The sequence below is a fragment of the Orcinus orca genome, chromosome 4 (assembly GCF_937001465.1).
Source record: "Orcinus orca chromosome 4, mOrcOrc1.1, whole genome shotgun sequence".
NCBI lineage: Eukaryota > Metazoa > Chordata > Mammalia > Artiodactyla > Delphinidae > Orcinus > Orcinus orca.
Genome location: NC_064562.1, coordinates 124,390,245 through 124,413,040, shown reverse-complemented (window position 1 = coordinate 124,413,040; position 22,796 = coordinate 124,390,245). Strand labels below are relative to the sequence as shown.

The 22,796-nt window shown below is 39.7% G+C and overlaps 1 long non-coding RNA gene across 3 annotated transcripts in view; it reads left to right on the top strand.

Annotated features, from left to right (window-relative positions):
- The window catches only part of LOC117201207 (uncharacterized), a 94,015-nt gene extending 71,999 nt beyond the window's left edge, over positions 1-22,016 (top strand). The window contains exons 3-4 of one of the 3 annotated variants that reach the window (XR_004483181.2): positions 10,084-10,201; positions 21,631-22,016. This is a non-coding gene — a long non-coding RNA (uncharacterized LOC117201207). Of the gene's footprint in view, positions 1-10,083; positions 10,202-12,106 lie in introns of all 3 variants that reach the window. The other 2 variants (XR_004483183.2, XR_004483184.2) reach the window with 2 other exon arrangements.
- The last annotated feature ends 780 nt before the right edge of the window (positions 22,017-22,796 follow it).

The following is a 22,796-nucleotide window of genomic DNA, read 5'->3' as shown; positions in this document are numbered from 1 at the left end:
GCCTGTGCTCCGCAATGGGAGAGGCCACAGCAGTGGGAGGCCTGCGTACCGCGCAAAAAAAAAAGAATATGTGTAATGGCTATTCATCATCCAGCACAGCTGTTATTTTATTAAATATCACAATTTTAAAGAGACACCGTCATCCTGGGACATATGATGCACGCATGCATGCTGTTTAGCTGTTCTAGAAAGAGGCAAATCCCATTTTTATGGCTCCAGTTTTTAAATCCCAGGAAGACTTTACAGAAGGAGACTGACAAGAGGGACAGGTGGATATTGGCTCCAACTTGGTGACAAGTTTTCAACCTCAGCTGCATTCTTACAACAGGGGAGTGAAGAGCAGCTGGCAGCCTGGGAGCCTCTGTTCTACAGATGGAATTCTTGCGGCAGAGAGAAGAATGTTCTCTCTGGCTCCCCATGCTTTATGAACAAAGAGCACAACTTAAAAAGAGATTGAACCTACTGTTTGATCTAAATGGTGCTTTATTCTGCCTTCTCTCTCTCCCATCTTGTGTATTATAGTCTTAGTGATTTGTGTTTAGAAAAGAATATTAAGTTTCCCCATTTATCATTAGTCAATGATTTCTCTGAATGCAGTATGTTCTTCTAAAGACCCACCCCTCACATTTGTGAGGTTTGGGGCAAGAATATAAATAAGGCCCACCCATCATATATCTAAATACTCATCAGTTATAAATCAAATTAACAAACTGTTAAACAGGAGGTGTTCTTTCCGCTAACCTGGACTTTCCTACCACAGTAGGGACATGTAAAGGAAATCAGCCCCCTTCTTCTCCCATCACTGGCTCTGTTCCATATAGCCGAGGGCTTCATGTGCACATGGTACGGATGCCCCAAATCACATGTCTAGGCTTCATCCACACCTCCTTGCCGAGAGCTGCCCCTTGGTCACCTTAGGCCTAGAAACTCTGGAAGCAGATTGAGGACTATTTGGGCTAGGAATTCTGTGGTCCTAGAATTCAGAAAGTGGTCCAGAGGGTAAGCTTAGGCTCTGAGGGGGCACATCCCTTCACCTGCAGTAGTGGGAGGGTAGGTCTGGAAAAGAGCCAGAGAGGGGCCCTCATCAGCGTGAAGCTCGGGACAAGGGCCGTTTTCCCTGGGTCTAAGGACAATACTTTTCTTTGAAACCTCAAAGTCTATAATATTGTTCCCTCTATGTCCAGACGGGGAGGAAGACATTGTGGCTAACTTCTAAGTTCTCCATTTAATTAAGAATGGTTAAAGCCGGTCATTATTTAGCTAGTGTTTAGGGCCCATCTGCTCTCAAACTGGGAACGATTTCAGTAGAGACAAGGCAAACTCTTTACTGCTGCACATAAAATATGAAACCCGGTGGTTCAACATGGAGATCATTCCTCCAGTGCATTTCTATAGTCTTCAGAAGGGTGACAGCAAATGTGGACCGTCCTCCTCATAGCTAGTTATATTTGACAGGACTTTGGTCTGAAAGGTAAGTGGCATCCATTATTCTAATCCTATAAATAAGGAAACCTGGAAAAGCCTTTCACTTTATGGTTACTTCAAATACACAATAAACTAGGAAAGCAGCCAGTAGTAGATGCAAGAGTTCTACCGGTGCTTAGAAATCAGTGAAATACAGATTGAGACAGAACACGGAACCAAAAAGATCTGAATGACATTGCCTCTCGGTATATCTAATAGAAATTTAAAAGGAAGAGCAGAGGAAGGAATCCCCATTTGCATTATTCAGAGAATCACCCATAAATTAGTGGTGTGATGTAGGTGAAAAACCCCACATAGTGTTAGTAGGAAAGCTAATGTTACATAGATTTTTACTGTAAGGCCCAGGGAGATCCAGCCAAGTGGAAAAATAGCTGAGTTATGGTGGAAACCAGTCACCTTGTTAAAACTGAACAACCAGGTGTTTAGGCAAAGAATAGTATGAGAGACTTGTTTCTTTCCTGCTGAACGCAAGCACCCACTGTGAGCACAGAGAAAAGGAATCTTTGTGACAAGCACAGAGGATGATAAAAATTGGTGGATTTGAATATTTAAACACTAACTTATGTCACAAGTCCATTCTGGGTTTCACGATATAGTCAAGGAGAGCTACATTTTGAGCTACAATTATGCTACATTCCTTAGAACAAACTTAGTTGAGGTGTTTGTTTCAGTACGGAGTCTATAGCAAGTCAGACTAGGATAAGTCTGCATAGATGGAGGATATATTCACTTTTCCTATATAATTATTTTCCCCTAAAGAAGAGTGAATTAAACTAAAAAGAGTGGATACAGATCACTCTCATTCCCAAATAAAAACCTTCGTGAATGTTGTGACAGTGAATAGGAGAGGTTCAGAATAAAAGATCATAGATTTTGACTTTAAAAGAATAGTATTTACCAAAAATACTAATAAAATTTGATCTGAAAAATATAAAGAGTATTTACATTCGTAAAAATGAAATAAATACTCATGAGTGGCTTCCTGTTGCTCTGGGAATAAAAACCCTGCATGACCAGGCCCCTCCCTGCCTATCCAGCCTCATCTTCCAAATGTCTCTGCTCTGCGCTGAGCTGATCACATTGTTACCTAACCTTCTCTTTGTCCCTCCAACACCACGCCTTTCTCTCTCACTCACAATTTCTGATTTGCTTCCTTCTCTTACCTAAACCCTTCTCTTTCCAGTCTCAACTTCAGTGTTATTTTCCCAGGGACCTTTCTCCGTTTACCAGTCTGGTTAGGGCTTCTATTGGACACTTCAATGAAACACCGTAGCTTTCTTTCTGTGCAGAAATAAAAAATTCTATCATAGAATGATCCTGGCCTTTTCCCTCTCAACTGCTAAAGGGTGTGCTGGTTTGTTTGTTCCACTCTCACACCTTGTAGGGGGATTTTGAGATACTGTGAGGGGAAAGTGGAAGTGGAGAAGACACCAGGGAGGTGAGAAATGGGGAACAAAGCAGAAATAAAGGACTGATGTGGCCTCAGGCTGGGGGCTGAGATATTTTGTGGTTTCAAGGAGTGAGGCAAGTGACGAGGAGAGGGAAATTGTGGATGTGTTGCTGAATATAAGTATTTCTTCCCTGGAGTTACCTGTTAGTTCCTGGACTATGTTCTTTGCAACAAGGCTGAGACTGGATCACACGTGTCCTGGTGTGAGCAACATTTCTCGCTGTGTACAGTTGTGTAACTGTTTTATGCTTTTCTCTTCCTCTCTACCCCCAAGACCACAGGGCAGGGCTCATGTCCGTGTTCTTCAGAGCTAAATCCCCAGTGCCTAGGATAGGGTCTGCCCCATGGTAAACACTCAGTAAGTGATAACCGAATGGACAAATGAATACATGAACGTGTCAATCCATTCTGTTTTAGATTTCTAATCTCTAAATTTCACCCTTAGCCTCAGTGACAAAATTATGCTCTCCTCAGCCAAAGTTCTCTAGAAGATATTCTGAGCTGGTTTCCAAATGCCTGTCCTTAGAAACTTTGAAAATAAGCTATTTTTTCCTCACCACATTTCTATGACATTAAAAGGTGCAGGGATTGAATATTAATATGATTCTTGTAATTGAAATGAAACTCACCCAATCCTCATATTCTTTTCAAAGCATTAAAATATTTGCTGAAAGAGTCCTATCTTGGTGCACTTGTTAGCTAAGAGTTTCTCTCTATTGAAGAACAAGATAAAGCCGGTGAATGTACCTAATGCTGTCACTTACTGAGAACTTACTGCAGGCTTAACAGTGTCATATTGCTATACACAGGCTACATCATTTGAACACATAAACAATATTTTGAGGTAGGTGTTAGTTCCTGATTTTTACCAATGAGCAAACTAAGTTTGAGTGGCTTGCCCAGGCCTCCTAAGTTAGAAAATAGTGGAGCTGGGGTTCAAAGTTTAGTGCTGCTGAGTGGCAACATGCATTTTTTAATTTTGAGAAATAAGCTACCTAACTGATTAAGAGTTTAGTTAACTTGTAATTATAACAGCAAATCGGAGTTCACAGTCTCGCTCTGCTTCTCTTTCCCAGAGATCACCTCCCTCATCCTGCCTCCAATCCACACTGTCAATTCTGGAACTTCCCTGCTATTTACTACATGGCTAGATAAAGACAATGCATAGTTAAGGTACTTCCCAAGGAGTCTTATGTTAGTTGAGTAACTTGACAGAAGTCCAAAACAGCACAAAAAAATCCACTTTCAGCAAGGAATTTCTGGTTGTCAATTTAGTATACTAACTAGTCCTCTGGCTTCTGCAATTTCATCCTCTGTGTTATTAGTTCTCTGTGTTTATCTAGATCATCTAGAAAATTTTCTCCCCATTGAAAGGATCACCCTATCCTCTTTTTAAAGACTTATGGAACAAAATATATATATCGAGGCAGCCAAAAATTGGCCCTAGGAAAAGAATTGTTTATTGTTGTATGTACACATACACACACACCACACACACAGTCAATTCTTGTTATTTGTGGTAGCTGTGTTCAATAAAACTCTGAGTTACTGAATACTGAACCTAAGGGAAATATACGGCCAGGTTCCTGTGAGCCTCTGGTCACATTCTCATCAACCAATCAATACAGAACTTTGTTTTATGTGTGTTTCTGTTTAAAGATGCTTTATTTAATATGAAATTGACTTATTAACTTTGAACAATTTACCTTCACCCAGTAGTCAAGTGTTTGATTTCTTTTCACACTGTTTGGTTTTCTTTTGACATGCACAATGAAACAAATGTTAAGAAATCTCAGACAGGCGAGTTTTAATGTTTGGGATAGAAAATGTAAGCAGATGACTAGGGGAAGTGTGCTGGTAGCATGAGTGGCCTGGAGATTTGGAGGAAAGAGGCCTGAGTAGGAATTTTTCACATGAATTATCACATTTTCCATATTTGACCCTCACCATCACTCAATGGCTTAGCTAGAAAATAGATTATCTCTTTTTAAAAAGGTTTATTTGAAAACAACACAAAACTGTGGCCCAGATAGGGTTAAGTAACTTACTAAGACAAAATGGCTCAGTAGGCTAGGCCAAGAACAGGAAACACTAGATTTTCCCCATAATTATTGTGTGGGTAAGGGTAGACCACTCTGCTATCTGTGGTTCGTTTCCTTTTCCTCCTTGTGGTGTAAAAGAGTCTGAGAAACATACATTGAAAAGTTCTAGAAATCCCTTAAAAAAAACTTTGCATAAAATATTAGTAACTTAGCTTTCTAGTCCTTTGGCTTAAGTCAAGACTCAGCTGGGGCTTATATTTCTTTCTGTCACCCGAGGTAAAAGCAATGAGAAAAGCAGGAGGTGACCTGGGAGAGAGTGATGTTGAGGGGGAGAGTCAGATGGAAGCAGGGCTGGAGTGTGCTCAGACACAGCCTCACCCTCTTCCAAGAATCTCTGTTCCTTCTGATGCTTGAACTCTCCTGGTAGTGTGATCAACCATTCCTGTTTGTCTGGGACTTGGTGGGGGGGATTCCCAGGATATGGGGCTTTTAGCGCTGAAACCAGGGAAGTCCTGAGCAAATCAGGATGAGCCAGTCACCCTTCTCTCTCTCTCTCTCTCTCTCTCTCTCTCTCTCTCTTTTTTTACACAAGCTAGTTTTCAGTTTTCTCTCCATCTTTAGAAAAGATCACTGTTTCTTCATTAAGAACCACATTCAATTGTTGACTTGCATTTAGGGGCCATTGTATGAAAAACATGTATCTTAGATAACAGACTCATGCTCAGTAAGGTGAGATACTCATAGTTTAAGAGAGTGTCAAGAACAGAATATGTCCTAGGAAATAGCAGATCTTACTGTAGCTCAAGCTTACATGGGGTTGTAAATTCATTGAGAGGAACAGCCATAGAACTGCGGGCATTGTTTAAATTATTTATATTTTTACCATCCCCACTCCTTACTCCACAAGCGTGTATAATTAAATTCACATAATTTAAATCCCTCTACTGAAAGAGGCATCTGGATGTATAAGACTGATCTAGCAGTCAAAGACCTCAGGGAATGCTAAGAGCGGCTTGGAGGTGAGCAGTTGTTAAAAACAAGTGTGACACACGTAAGATAGGAAACTTCCAATCACAGTTTTGGCTGAAGCTCCAAAGCTGAGAATAAAACAGTACATGCCCAGTCACAACCATGCCCCAAGGTAGATACTGATTTGTCCCTTCAGGACATGCTCTATGATGGAGGTCAATAAGCTAGGAGAAAAGATATTTGGCGAGAGCCTTGTGGTATGAGTAACCAGTTCTCCTGTGGGCTAAGGGAGCAGGTGTATTTGGGTTGTACACATTCACACTGTAATCTACATGAGAGGGGCTTCAAGGAGCCCACCTGGAAACTTGACTCATGTCCCCTGGAATTGAGGATGCATGTGTGCTGATACTGACACACAGCTGAGAAGACTAAAAGGAAGAACCATGTACTTTCACTGACTGCAAGGAAAGGATGCATGAGTTTTCCTTTGAAGCAAGTGAAACCATTGGGATTGGGGACAGGAGAAAGGGGAAAAGACTCAGCCTGGAGCCAAATTAAAAGTCATCTTGCCGAGAGGAATAGCTGGAGGGTTATGGAAACCCAACAGAGAGAGTCTGGAGTGTACTGCCAAATGCTCAGGGGATTAGTGTTGGGGTTATTAGTGACCAGCAGAGAAAAAGGCCCCTTCCTTTTAAAAATGTAGACTTCCGAGAAAACTTCAAAACCACTCTGCTAGAGAAAGTTCCAGCTCTAATCAACTGCCAAGCTCAGAGTGTTCCAATGTCAGATCACAGTGGCACCAGCCATCATAACCATCACTGTGGGCTTACCCATAATACCCTCTTCCCTTAGTGCAGACCTTGGAAAGGTCAGGGGTGCTGACAGGATGCTGGGATAGAAGGAGGTGAAATTAGGAGGGAGGATAAAAGCTGACACTTACCATTTTTTCCCACTCTGTCCACCACACAAAGCCTTCTAGGTCTAAAGGGTTTTGAACTGGTAGAGGAAAGTCTCTATGTTAGATAAAAGTTGGAAATTTTGATGCTTTCACACTACTGGATATATCTTAACTATTCAAAAATAACTTCTTGGGGCAGACAGTGATTGGAGTCATGAAGAAAATGATGGAAAAGTTATAGGACCAGTTCACAATTTCATCCAAAGGATAGGAAGAAACTAGTTCTTAGATTGGATTTAAAGGGACTGTATATGTGTGTGTGTGTGTGTCTGTGTGTGTGTGTCGGTGTGTGTGTGTGAGAGTGACAGAAAGAGAGCAAGCGAGCTCTACCGAGTTCGGCCTGTTTAACAACAGTTGGTGTTTACATTGTGTGTATTATGTGCCTGGCGCTGTTCTGTTTCATGGGATAAATCATTTAATGCTCACAGCAACTCTATGAAACAGGTACTATTATTTTTCTGATTTTGCAGATGAGGAACTTGAGACCCAGAGAGGTTAAGGAATTTGCCCAGGTCACACACCCAGTAAGTAGAGAAGTTGGGGTTAAAACCCAGATGTATAGCTTAGGAGTTCATACTCCTAATCACCGAACACTTTGCTTGTTCTCTGAGAAAATGCTTACAAAAAGATGCTGTGATGCTGTGGGACTCACAGGAAAAGGGTTTGTGAATGAGCAAGTTAGAGCAATGGTCTGGAAGCACCTCTTATGAAGTAGGAGGACGCCAACGGCCAGCACCTTGGAACTCCAACTGGGACTTGAGTGCAAGGTTATTGTGGGGCTGCTGTAGGTTTTCACCCCCAGAGGACTCTCAGGAGACCTGGGATGGGGGGCTGCCACTTCTGGCCAACAGGGAAGACTTACTTAGACATGGGCCCATTGAAGGTCTTTCTTTCTGAATATCATTTATTCTATTTTTTCCCCCTTTGAATTATTTTGCTTCCGCTCTGGCCCCCACTGTCTGGGCTCCTTTCTCTCCTGAGTCATCAGAGGGCTAACGTTCAAAGCCATTATTTCATTATGACTCTCCTTCAACTCCAAGACTGAACCTAAAAGCTTTTCTGATTAAGTAAGTACTAAGTACCATATTTCATGCCTAATGCTCACCTTTGCATACAAGGACTCCAGACATCACAGTTGCAGAATGTGCCCCAAACTATTTGATCTGATTAATTATTCTAATAAAGATGTATTTCCATAAAGGAATTAGACATAATGGAGAATATATTAATGAAAAATTCTGTAGATACATTATTGCAGAGTTAAAATTTTCCAACCTTGAAAGTCAGTGAATACAAAGTCATAGTTTTCATGAACTCTATTACTCTCTCACACTTTTTATATCACTACAATATAATGAAAATTATTTCATTGCATTCACGCAAAATTTAATGTCAAAATAATGAGGTTGCACTGAGGCTTACTGCAGGAAAACTAAGAAACTTGAATCCTCTTTTCTTTGTCCATTCATTCTGGCCATATACCTAAAGTGCCCTATCCCATCCGGCCAGACAGCTGTGAGAAGGTGTCAGGAAATAGTGAGGAATCAGAGAAAGAAAGGAATATTGGGAAGTCAACTCAAAGTCACCCAGGAGGGGGCTGGGTTCTCCTTCTTTTCTACTCTAATCTCTCATCTTCCAACTTGGAGTTGAGTTCTTAAAAGAGTAAAACTTGGATAGGTTCAATACGAAATTCAAGTCTTTCTAAATTAATTTTTATTTTTATCAAACTAACATATGTACAAAGTTAAAATGCAAAGGGTATAAAATCCCACATAACACTCTAAACTGAGTCTAAGATAATTCAGTTGGCTATAATATGGGATGGCAGTATTGTGAAGGTAGTAAAATAATTAGGATGAGTCTAGAACAGAGCATAGGAACAAATCACCAATTCATTCCATTATATTGGAATTCATGTTATTGGGAGGTGTGTCATCAATGGGTTTTCCCATAGTTTAAAAATTCATAAGTACAAGCAGCAATTCCCCCCATGCCCTTTCATACCCCTAGTTCCAGAGTGTAGACCTAATCTTCAACATTTTGAGCTGTTCCTGCTGGTATTGACGTTTACATCCTCAGATAATATTTTGGGGTAAATTAGATCAAATTACTGTGATATCTGAATATTACTCACTGAACAGTTAAGTAATATACCATAATTTTGGTTTCTTTTTGCATAACGTCTTTTATGAACTTTTACATATTCATTTTATTATATATTTATCCTCAATCTTTCCACATGCGCCATGAGATCTGTCATATATAAATTTCATTTTCCAAATGCACAAATATATCAGAATATCATCTCTTTGTATGGTAAAGTTCAGAGTCCAGTCAGTTTTAGAGTCTTATTCCATCAAATGATTGAGAAAACTCTACTGCTTGCTGTATATTTTTACTACCTTAGACGGATTACTCTATATTTTTAATTTTTGAAGACAGAATAAATATTAAATTCTAGACTTGAAAGAGACTTCATTCATTCATTTGCTTTTTTTAAACAGGTGTTTTCATCCGGTATTTTCCAACACTTATTCAACTATTTTTGATCTACCAAAATGGCAATTTCATGTGAGCCAAAGAACTGCTGTACGTCTGGCACGCTGCTAAGTGCGTAGTCAGAATACTCTTATCCAGTCTCTCACTTTACAAATGAGAAGGGAAAACAAAGCTGGCTTGTAAAGTCCATCGATAAAGCTGTTATAAGATCAATAAAGAATAATACATTTCTAAGAGCTAAACAAAAATGTGACTGTTAGCCTGTGCATTGGAGGTGTAGCTTTACTTCCTGTGGATTTACAGTTCCTATGCCACTGTTTATTTTCCTGCTCTAAATTTGAATATGTGGCTGAAGACCTATGTCATAGGTACTTTAAAAAAATTTTAAAAAGCTTCCCTAAAGTGTAAACAAATAAAAACATTATACAGTGGGAGAATCTGAAAACCTGCCTATTTATTTTCATTGTAAGGTGGAAAAATCTTTAGCCTCCTGGGTAAATATTCATTATCTTAATTGACTTCTGTCTAGTTAAGTCTTCAGAAGGATAAAAAAAATAGTCTGTGGGTAAAATACATTTGCTGGAAATTACAGGACTGGAACGAAAGCAACATCTGAATTTCACTCTGAAACCAGAAAATCTAATACGGTAGTAATGATTTCATCATGCTGCTTTTTCCAGGCATGATCAATAAAAGAGGGGAAGTCAAGTCCTGCTTTGAAAACTGGAGTTCCATAAAGAATAAAGTATAAGAGCTGAAAAAGAAATCAGAGCTACATTAATTCAGGAGCACACGCTGGTAAGAGAAAGTCCAAAGAGAGGAGTGTGAAGAGGAATGGAAAGAAACAAAACTGTTCCATTATAAAGGTGTTTAAAGGGCTTATTCTCCCTCAGTGCCCATGCATATAAATTCCATTAGTGTTAATAGGACCTAACTGCATGACTCATGGGGTGAATAGAGTGACTTGTGTATATGTGGTTAAATGAAGTCTAGAAAAAGTCAATTAAAAACCACAGATGATAGTTCAGGAGTCTAACAGACTTACAGATATCTGCAAGAAAGGCATTTAATTTGAATCAATGGAATAATGCGTTTTTCTTTTGCTAAAGACAGAAGTTATAAAAATGGCAAAGGGAAAATAAGCCCAAATTTAGTTCTCAAAATCATTGCTTAAAGTTAAGGGATGTATTCTTGCTCCCCAGATGGTAAAATAGATCCCTTGTGAAGGATTTATAATTTGCCTTCAAATTGGAATACTGAGTTATGTAAGGAATTCAAACCATTGTCCATTTTTCCTAGCCTTCACAGTCAGAAAGAAGAGAGAGAAAGAGGGGATAGAAAGAGAGAGAGAGAAAGAGAGAGAGACAGAGACTCAGTTACACAGAAACAAAACTCTGGCTTTTGATTATTTCCGAAAGGGAGCATAATCAAACCGGATTTTAAAGAAAATGCGTAATGGTACACAAACTAGTAGATGGAAATCTCTTAATCAAGGGAGAAATTATTTCTAGAAGAAAACTTGCAATTACTTTGCTGTAGTTCAAGTGAACAATAAAGTCCTTTATCCAGAAGAGAGAGAAAACTAAAGGTGTTTTTCTTTCTACTGATATATATATCAATAGAAAAAAGTCAGGGGTTACAAATAAAGGTTTTCTTTTTGAGTATCTACTACTTCTGTCTTATAAGCCGTATGTTATGTGAAACCAGGCATGCTTTAATCCTTTACTTTAGTCCTCATACTTCTGTTTGTATTAAATAGGTGCTCAAACATTTAAATAAAGAAGAATAAGTGAACACGAAGCGGGGGATTGGAAAAAAAAAAGTCTTACCTGAAGTGTATTCTTTGAAGTGTCTTATCTTTCCTTTGCTTTTGGAAAAAGTTGAATTTAACACTGAGAAATGCTTCAGACAAATTGAATACGTAAGAATTGACGTGATCTCTTTTCTAGTAAAAGGAACTACATTTAAGAAGAAGGATGTGAGTAAAGTCTCTTTTGGTTAAGTTTAATAAGAAGCAGATCTTAGAGGGACTTGATATCATGCACTTGCATTAAGCTTTAATCCTTCACTCTATACCTCCAGTAGTATGGTATTGAAGTCATACTTCTTGTTGTAAAGCAGTAAGTCTAATATTGCTATCTCCTTCCCATCCACTTTATTTTTAATCATTTAAAAGTGTTCTTTATATTTTAGGATCGAACACAGCAATACTTTTGAAATAGAAGGTTTATAAAATTTGCACATTCACAGCACTGGCACCAGATGTACATACATGTCTGTGACTGTTTAATCAACCAGCTCCAAGTTAGGAAAAGTTAAATATGGAAAGTCTAAGAAGATTATGTGGTGTGTAATGTCATTTCTTTACTGATAGTGCTTATAAGGTAGTAGTACCAGAAATAGAAGGGTGAATTTAGTTTTAATGTAAATACTAATTAGTACAGTGAAGCTGCTAAGATGGGGCTACTGGGAGTGCAGGGATAGAGGGTGGAATGGGAAGCGGAAAATTGTCTCAGTGGAGTGGGAGGTGGGTGGGTTGTGCACCACAAATTAAGAGGGGATTAAGAAGGGCTTTGCAACACCAAGAGTTGGGGAGGAAGCAGAGCACCTGGACCTCTCATACACAGATGGTGGGAGTGTCAGTTGTTGTGACCACATTGAAAATGGTGTAGCAGTATCTTTTTCTTTTTTTTTTTTTTTGAGGTACGCGGGCCTCTCACTGCTGTGGCCTCTCCCATTGCGGAGCACAGGCTCCAGACGCGCAGGCTCAGTGGCCATGGCTCACGGGCCCAGCCCCTCCGTGGCATGTGGGATCCTCCCAGACCTGGGCACGAACCCGTGTCCCCTGCATCGGCAGGCGGACTCTCAACCACTGCGCCACCAGGGAAGCGCGCAGCAGTATCTTTTAAAGCTGAACACTTGCAAAGCATAGGAACCAGCCATCTCCTAGATACCTGTGCAACAGAAATGTACAGAAATTCACCTAAAGACTCGGGGAAGTATATAATAGAAACTATACCTGTAATAGCCAAAAAACTGGATCCAACCTAAATATGCATCAGTTGGAAAGTGGATAAATAAATTGTGTTACATTCAAGCAAAGAAATACATACGGTAACAGGAATAAATATGGATACCACGTGTAACAATATGAATGAATCTGACAAACATAGCATTGAGCGAAGCAGTCGGCGGAAAGACAAGTCTGTACTGTTTGATTCCATTTATAGAAAGTTGAAAAGAAGCAAGTCAGTCTAAACTACTAGGTTGCAGTTCTCTCCTGGGGAACGGCAGAGGGAATTGTGGCTGTTTCTTAATCGGGGCACAGGTACCCAGCTGTGTTCACTTTGTGAGCATTTATGGAGATGTACACTTATGATTTGTGCAGTTTTCTATCTTTGGATGCATGTTAACCTTCCATAAGAAATTTACCCTTGTCCTCAGGTAAGTATAGGCCCCATGGAAGCTTGGGAACTCAAGCCCTAAGGGAAGAACTTTAGGAAGGAAGGGTGATGGAGAGCTTCAAACAGAAAGAAAACTGAGGAGAGTGCTGTGGTCAGTGCATCCAGTCTGTCATTACTTAGGGGAATAAATTAGCATTTGGATAAAGCCTGAAGTCATCATAAATAATAATATAGACTCACCATTAATATTGAAAAAAGCTGAGGAGATCTAAGCTTGAGTCAGAATAGACACAGATATAGGTTTCAAATGAATAAGACCAGAGGCAGGGACAGGATGAGATGCCAGGGTTCAAAAAGCCGACTGTCAAGGTATGAACAGAGTATCACACAGTAGCTTGGAATGGCCAGCCGAACCCTGAGTGTGCTTAAAGTTCTCTTGCCCATGCTTGAGGCCTAGCCAACGTTTTACAGTTTATGCAGAAGACTGAGAAAGAGAACGACATGACTTACCATTTTATTTATAAATCAGTTATCACATGGTCATACCCTATACTTGCAAATCAAATTTTCCCGTTTTTCAAACTGTGCTCTGACTTCCACATGTAAAGCATGATGTAGCAAGTATACCAGCTTTTATCTGCTCATTTCATTCTTGGTTTCTTATTGATGCAGGGTTATAGTTAAGACTGGCAAAGTCCCCAAATAACATTCTTACTGGTTTGTGGATCCTAGGTAAAGTGAAGCAATAATAAAAGCTAGCAATTATTGAGTGCTTGTTGTATATGAGGCACTGTCCTCAGCAATTTGCATATATATTGTCTTAATTCTCACAGCTATCCTGAAACTTAAGAGGAAAAGGTGCAGAGTGAGGAGGGGCAGAGCCAGGGCTCAAGGCCAGGTTAGTGTGACTTCAGACTGTATGCGGTTTTATTGTGTCAACTATATTTAACCATCAGACATAAAGATGCTTTGAAATCTCAGTGAATGTACCTGCAAGTCTTCCTTAGCTCAGCTCCTACCAAAAAGAGGTCATCCTCACCACCGCCCCGCACATCCACAGAAAGCACTCAGAAGGGAAGGGAGGCAGTGGGAGATCTTTCTCAGGGAAGCCTGGGCCATCAGGTAATGTTGGCAAAGACATCAGCACAATACAGCTCCTGTACACGCGAACGGAGCCCCTTAGAGTAACCCTCCCTCTCTCTGTGCTGCCAGCCTTCAACTCTCCCCACTCCCACATTCAGTGTCCGTTTCCCTTTGATCATTCTCCAGTGCGAGCTGTATTCTCTTCTTTTCTTTCCCCGGTAGTCTATGACAAATAGAGCCTGATGTTCTTCTCTTTGGGGGAGAACAAAGAGTGGTGGACCTTTAAATACACCGTTTCTTCATCTCTGTGGGGACAGGATCAATACAGAGATCATAAACCTACATACCTACAGAAAGGACATTTATTTAAATGACCGAAAGTGGTGGTGGTAAGGCCTTATTGTCTAGATTTTTTATAGAGAAAAATAGGGATAAAGTGTGTGTGTGTGTGTGTGTGTGTGTGTGTGTGTGTGTATGTAGGGGTGTGGATTTGAAGGCCAAAAATTCACTGATTCCAAGGAGAAGGGCTGAAAGCCGCATTTATAGGCCATTTTTCATTAGATTGAGAAAGTGAAACATGCAGGGTGTGAAGGATGATGGTGGGGGACTGATGGGCAAAGTAGCCAAAGGGAGAAATTAAGCCTCCCCAGGGGGCGGCGTCTACTTCGCCCCAGCTGATGGTTGCCAGTTGGCAATGAGAACGGTTGCCAGATCTTCTGAGTTTTCAGAAGATGGAAATCCAGATTTTTTTTTTTAAATGGGAAATCTCCTATTTTTAAAACGCTGTGTGAGCCAAACAAAACACGATTGTGGGCTGAATTCAGTCTGTGGCCTACCATTTTGAGACCTTTGATTTATAGTCTTCCCAAAACACGACATTTCTGTTCCAATTTGTCATCTCAAGGCTTGTTCCTTTCAGACTCAGTTCATTTTCCGTACTCTGCCCTCCTCCTTCATTCCTTTATTATTTACACACATGTCTGACTCCCCCTCAAGACGATATTCTGTTGATAGCACGACTTGCATCTTTTCCAGTTTTGTATCTTCTCCATGGTTTTCTATAGTGCTTTAAATAGTGCAACACTCAGTGCTGGTTTAACAAGTGTTTGTTAAAGAATGCATGCTCAAAGCTAGTCCAGGGAAACTTGAAGCTGTACACGGGGTCCCTTTGCTGAAACACGATTTGCCTAAAAAACAAGTATCTGAAAGCCATTTTGGGATTTCCACTGTCAGTGATAGTCGACTGTAATTCAGCCCAAGTTTCTTGTAAAATCAACTAAAACATGTGGACAAAATATAGAAAACATCTTATTAAGAACATCAAAGACCTAATAAGAGAGTGAGGAATTGCTTTGAGAGAACAGGGAGAGTGTAACAGCACACAGTGGTGAACGGATACATCTTTTACCCTGAGGGCATTTGCCGTGAATAGGAGGGGACAGCAATGAGGAGGAACAGGTCAATAAGTGGGTTAGGATTGGAGAAAAGATGGAGACCTTGGCTTCACCCACTGCCCCTTGGCAGGGACTCTCCCCATGTCCTACCTCCCCTGCACCCAACATTAGCTACGTGACCTTTCTGGGGAAACAGCTGAGCAGTGCTTTAGGCTTTAGAGAGACAAGAGTAGTAACTCAGAAACATCTGGTCAGAAACCCCATGAGACACACACACCCCTTGCCCTGGGAGAGGTTGGTGACTTGACTTTCTAACGCTTGTAACTTCCTTTCCTTGAACACGCTCGGATAAGGCTAATCTTAAGTGAAATGGTTCTTGAATTTGTGGTTAATGGAACTGTTAAAGCTCTACAAAGTTGGACTTGCCTGGTGGTCCAGTGAGTAAGTCTCTGTGCTCCCAATGCAGGCTGTCTGGGCTCCATCCCTGGTCGGGGAACTAGATCCTGCATGCATGCCACAACTAAGAGTTTGCATGCTGCGGCTAAGAGTCCACAGGCCTCAACGAAGAGTCCACATGCTGCAACTAAGACCTGGCACAGCCAGAATAAACAGAGAATAAATTAAAAAAAAAAAAAAAGAAAGCTCTACAAAGTGTGCTGAACATTAGCCTGAGGCAGTACTCTTCTTATCCTCCGGGCCTCACCTTTTGAGAGCCCCTGTTTATATCCTTCTCTAGCTAGTCCCCTCCCCACAGAGTGAAGGTCCACCAGGGCAAGGGCATGTACCACCTAGTGCTGCCAATGTACTCTCTCCCCGAGCCCCCGAGCCCCCTTCCTCCAACCATGCTCAGGATACTGAACAGTGGAATTCCCTACCAAATGATGCCAAAGCCCATTTCCCAGGCCTCCAGAAGCTGCTTCTTCGGACCCCTTCTCCAAAGGGCCTATCTTGCCATTGGGGTGTGCATTTCCAGACCCCAGAGAGGGGCCAACGGGTAGGTTGTGTGTACGTGTGTGTGGACAGACTTTGACTGTGAGGTTGGGTCCCCAACAAGACCTTGTGGTGCTCGATTGTAGGACTCAAAGCAGGTTGCTGATCACTAGGGTCACTGAATATTCTGTAGTCTTGAATAGTTCCCTGACTAAGGGGCAGGGTTTAGATGCGCCACATTGAAAGGTGCATATAATTATCAAAATGTGGGGCTTGAGTTTTTTAGCCATTTGAATCAGATTTACTTTTGTAAGTGATACTTTTCCAACTGTTGTCTAGATAGGTTTTGTATTCATTATATTCTAGCCTGTAATTTGTATAATTTCACCATCTGTTGTCATTAAAAAAGTATTCGTAAGGTGATAAAAAAAGTTTACTGAAAAGAAACAATCAATCATTCTAGGAACTTCATGAAGCTGAGGTTGTGTAAGGTTCCCTGAATTGTATTTGTTGTTATGATAACATGAGATAGCCAATTCGTTGACAAAACTGTACTTCACATCAGTCTTGTTGTAAGACCTGGAGTCCCCAATCAGAGAAAGTTCCTATTCAGGTGTGAGATGTGTAATAGATGCCTATATAATGGGTGGCCTGGAAAACTTAATACATGAGGTGATTAAAATATCCAGCCCACCTGGATCTTTGCCCAAAGCCCACTGCCAGACCCCCTCCTGATGCCACACTCTATCCACTTGCAACGATTTTCATCGAATACTAACTTCTAGGAATTTACTTAAATACATGTCTTAGATCCAAACATATTAGTGACAAGAGTAAGAGCATGTCCATCATGTTAGCAATGAGCTAAATATCCCTTGTTCATTATAGTAAATGACATCTCAAAAAGTGACACCTCAGATATTCTTTGCAATGTCAACATGCTTGAGGAAAACTTGTTATTGCTTTTCACAAACAAGCACTTTCGCTTTTAATAATAATTATTACAGATGTTGAAATAACATGTCAAACACCTCATGTTGGGAGATCTGAACAAAATCTGTTAAAAAAATTTTTTTCTCCTAAAAAGCTATAAACTCTAACTGTAATAGTATATTTCAATTTTTATACATGTCTGTGGTAGATATGTTGTATGAATGAGATGCTATACCCTGATGATTTTAATGTTCTCGTTTTGTTGAATACTTGGTTTAATGGAAAGAGGTTAATAATCAAGTTTTTTTTCTATTTTTAAAAGTTGAGGTAAAATTCACATAACATACAATTAACCATTTTAAAGTATACAATTAAGTGTCATTTCGTGTATTCACAATGTTGTGCAATGACCACCTCTCTCCAGTTTCCAAACTTTTTCATCACCCTGGAGAAAAACCCCTCTGCCCATTAGTAATCACTGCCCATCTTCCCTCCCCCCGCATCTCCTGGTAACTACTAATCTGCTTTTGTTCTCTATGGAGTTGCCTTTTCTGGATATATCATATAAAAGGAGTCATGCAATATGTGACCTTTTGTGTTTGGCTTTTTTCACTTACCGTGATGTTTTTGAGGTTCATCCAAGTTGTAGCATTTATCACTACTTGGTTCCTTTTCATGGCTGAATAATATTCTACTGTATATATCATGATTTGTCCATCAGCTAATGAGTCTTTGAGTTGTTTCTCCTTTTTGACTATTATAAATATGCAGTAAACATTCATGTATAAGTTTCTGTGTGGATATATGTTTTCATTTTCCTTCAGTATATACCTAGGAGTGGAATTATTGTGTTGTATGATAATTCTATATTTAACTTTTTGAGAAACTGCCAAAACATAGCCAAGTTTTATATACTCTGATTACCTTTGAATTTTAAACAATATATTGCGTCTTATTTATTTATGGCTGTGTCGGGTCTTTGTTGCCGTGTGCGGGCTTCTCTCTAGTTGTGGTGTGTGGGCTTCTCTCTAGTTGTAGCGTGTGGGTTTTTTCTCTCCGTAGTTGTGGTGTGCGGGCTCCAGAGCACGTGGGCTCTGTAGTTTGTGGCACGCGGGCTCTCTCGAGGCACGCGAGCTCAGTAGTTGTGGCGTGTGGGCTTAGTTGCCCCGTGGCATGTGGGATCTTAGTTCCCCGACCAGGGAGGGAACCCACGTCCCCTGCATTGTAAGGTGGATTCTTTACCACTGGACCACCAGGGAAGTCCCTATATTGCATCTTTTTTAATAGCTTTATTGAGATATAGTTCACATATCATAAAGTTCACCCACTTAAAGCATACTATTCAGTGATTTTTAGTATATTCACAGGGTTGTGCAACCATAACTACAATTTTAGAACATTTTTATCACCCTCAAAACAAACTTTGTACCCTTTAGCAGTCATCTCCCATCCCCTCCATTACCCCCAAGCCTAGGCAATCACTAATCCACTCTATATACAGATTTGCCTATTTTGGATATGTTGTAAGAATGGAATCATACAATATGTGGTCTTTAGTGACTGGCTTCTTTCACTTAGCATAATGTTTTTAAGGTTCATCCACATTGTAGCACGTATCAAGTACTTCATTCCTTTTATAGCTGAATAATAGTCCACTGTATGGATATACCATATGTTGTTTATTCATCAATCAGTTGATAGGGATTTGTGTTGTTTCCACTTATTGGCCATTCTGAATAATGCTGCTATAAACATATGTGTACAAGTTTTTGGGTAGATGTATGTTTTCAGTTCCTTTGCAGATATACCTAGGAATGGAATCCCTGGGTTATATGGTAACTCTATGTTTAACTTTTTAAAGAACTGCCAGAATCTTCCAAAGTCTGTACTGTTTTGCATTTCCATTAGCAGTGAATGAAGGTTCCAATTTCTCCACATCTTTTTTTTTTTGATGTGGACGATTTTTAAAGTCTTTATTGAATTTGTTACAATATTGCTTCTGTTTTGGTTTTGGTTTTGGTTTTTTGGCCGCAAGGCATGTGGGATCTTAGCTCCCCACCCAGGGATCGAACCTGCACCCCCTGCGTTGGAAGGTGAAGTCTTAACCACTGAACCACCAGGGAAGTTCCTCTCCACATCTTTAATAACACTTGTTATTATCAGTCTTTTTATTACAGCCATCCTAGTGAGTGTGAAGTGATATCTTGTTACAGTTTTGATTCATGCTTCCCTGATGGTTAATGATGTTGTGTATTTTTTCATGTACTTATTGGCCACTTGTGTATCTTCTTTGGAAAAATGTCTATTCAGATCCTTTGCCCATTTAAAAATTGGGCTGTCTTTTTATCATTGCCGTGTAAGAGTTCTTTGTATTTTCTAAATGCAAGTCCCTCATCAAATATACGATTTTCAAATATTTTTTACCATTTTGTGGTTTGTTTTCACATTCTTGATCTTTGAAACACAAAAGTTTTAAATTTTGATGAAGCCCAATTTACCTATTTTTTCTTTTGTTGCTTGTGCAGTTGATGTTGTATCTAAGAAATCATTGTCCAAACCAGTCATGAAGATTTACCCCTACGGTCCTTCTAAAGACTTCATAGATTTAAGGCTTTAATTATTTTAGGTTAATAATATAATGTGAAGCAGGGTCCAATTTTATTCTTTTGCATGTGGATATCCAATTGTTTAAGTGATACTATATATTATTTTTTCTAAAACTATAAACGTTTTCCATGCTAATACTTTCTTTCTTTTTGGCCATATTTCCACATTTATGCCAGTGTTACCATCCCTCTTCCATAAACTGAAAACCTGGAGTTACTCATCTTCTTTCCTTGAATATTTTATCCCTGGGCTCACCACTCTGTATCACTACTCTTTTGAAATTTTTCTAATTATTTCAGTGTCCATGTAGATGATCATTCCAAAAACCAGGTGTCTCCGTTTTTTTTTTCAACCTAATTATTTTGTTGTACAGCTTACCTCAGCCACTTGCCTCCAAGGTCATATTCTAGATCAGTAGTCCTCAATTAGAATTAGAATTAGCTCTCAATTAGAACTGGCTGGGGAGCTTTTAAGCAATACCAATGACAGTCCTCCTCCAGCATAATTACATCAAAATCTCCTGGGATATTACCTGAGCATCATTATTTCTAATGTGACACCAGGATTGAGAAACATTGCCCCAGACATTGCCATCACCAATAACTTTAATACTTTCCTTGTGGAAATATCAAGTATTCCACTCTTCACTTGCCACCTGCTAATTTTCCCTCTCACTGTTTTGAATAGACCAATTCCAATAAATCTACTGGGATCTACAGTCCATTCATCTTAACATCGTTTCATTGGCTCTCATACCTCTAGTGTCTATACTTTCCTTATGTGGTAGTCTGTTATACTGATGGCCCCCAAGTGAATCATGCCTCCAGTATTTGTGCCTTTGTGTAGCGCCCCACACCTTGTCCCCTGCTCGAAATAGGGTTGGCTATGTGACTTGCTTTAACCACTAACATGTGGTGGAAATGACACCACTCTTTGAGAAGAAGCCCAGCTACCCTGCTGGAGAGACCATGTGAAAAGACCATACCAAGAGACTACGTGGAAAGGGAGAGGCCCTGAGGGAACACGTAGTAGAGCCATGAAATTCAAATGACAGTGAGAATCAAGGCTCCAGACAGTCCAGGTGATTTCAGTGTGCAAGGTTGAGAACCACTGATTTGTATGCTGATGGCTCCCAAATATATATCTCTATTGTCCAATACAACTTTCTATGAAGGTCTAGAAGGTGCTTTATGATCGACCCTCCACCCTGTCGTCCCTCTAACAGCATCCCTCCTTGCTTCCCCTTGCTTACCTAATTCCTACTGCAGTGACCTCCTTGCTTTTCCTCACACAGCCTGGGTATATACCCTCTTTAGGGCCTTAGCCTGTTCCCACATTTTCTGCAGTACTCTCCCCCCAGATATTTACATTATCCACATGTCTCACTCCATCATCATCTTCTGGTCTTTGCTCAATGCAATGTAATAAATGCTGTAATTGAGTAAATTTTGCTCATCTTGCTAAAATGTCAACTAACATATATCTATGAGAATATGGGAAGATAAGCAAATAATAAAAAGTTTTACAGTGCCCACTTTGGTGAGGATATGGAAAAAGGGAAACAGTTATGTGTTGGCGGTGGGTGTTTAAATTGATACAGTAGCTTTGGAGAGTAATTTGGCATTATCTAGCAAAGTTGATCATGTATATATATCCTGTATGAAGTAGGAATATAGCTCTGGTGGTTTTAAAATAGGTTCACAAATTCTTTGATAGGTCTCCCTTTAATAGGTAGGGCTTAATTCTCCTCTCCTTGAGTAGGGGCTGGATTTAGGGATTCACTTCTAATGAATAGATATGATGGAAAGGACAGTGTGTGACTTCCAAGACTAGGTCATAGGAGGCATTAAGTTTTCTTCTTTACCCTTTCTCTTAGATCACTTGCTCTGTGGGGAAGCCAGTTGCCATGTCATAAGAACACTCAAGCAGCCCTTTAGAGAGACCCAAGTGGTAAAAAACTGAGGTCTCCTGACAAGAGGCAGGGAAAAAAAATTTCTTGCCAACAGGCATGTGAATAAGCCATCTTGGAAGAAGATTCTCCTGCCCCAGTCAGGCTTCAGGTGATCACAGCCCCAGCTGATGTCTTGACCACAACTTCATGCAAGAGCCACCCAGCTAAGTCATTCCCAAATTCCTGTTCCACAGAGACTGTGAAATAATAAAATAGTGTTTGCAAATATCTTTTCCCATTATGCATCTTGTCTTTTCACTCATTTTAAGTTGTGTTTTCTTTTTTAATAAACTGAAGTTCTTAGCAATGTATTCCAGTTTATCAATCGTTTCTTCTATGGGTAGTGCTCTATGTGTGTTATTTAAAAAACCCTGCCTTAACCTAAGGTCATGAAGATATTCTCCTATATTATCTTCTAAATACTTTATATTATTACCTTTTATACTTAGCTTATAAGCCATCTCCTTTTAATTTTTGTTTATTCTATGAAGAAAGGATTCAATTTTATTTTTTTTCTGTGTGAATACACAATTGTCCCAGCATAATTGATTGAAAAGCCCATCTTTTCCTCACTGCTCTTTAATGTCATTTCTTTTCCATATTAATGCCTATGTGTGGGTTTGTTTCTATTCTCTTTTTCTGTTTCTTTGGTTTAATTTCTGTCTGGCTGCAATGCCAAACTGTGTTGATTGTTATACCTTTATAATATATTTCTGTATCTGATATATCCCAGTGCTCCTTTTGTTCTTCTTTTTCGTGAAAAGTATTGTAGCCATCTCTAAGTGAAAAGAGTATTACTTATGGTTTTTGAAACATAAAAAATAAAAAACTTGCATATGAATATTTATAGATGTTTCATGTATATAACAAAAACTGGAAACACTTCAAAGGTCCACCAACATGTGAATAAATGAACAAGTTGTTGTATACAATGCAATATTACTCTGCAATAAAAATGAACAAGTAGCATTATATAAACACTATGGATAAATCTCAAAAACATTATATTGGGCAAAGGAAGCTAGGCACATAAGAATACATACCTTATGCTTCTATTTGTGTGAAGTTCTAGAACATGCAAAACTAATCTA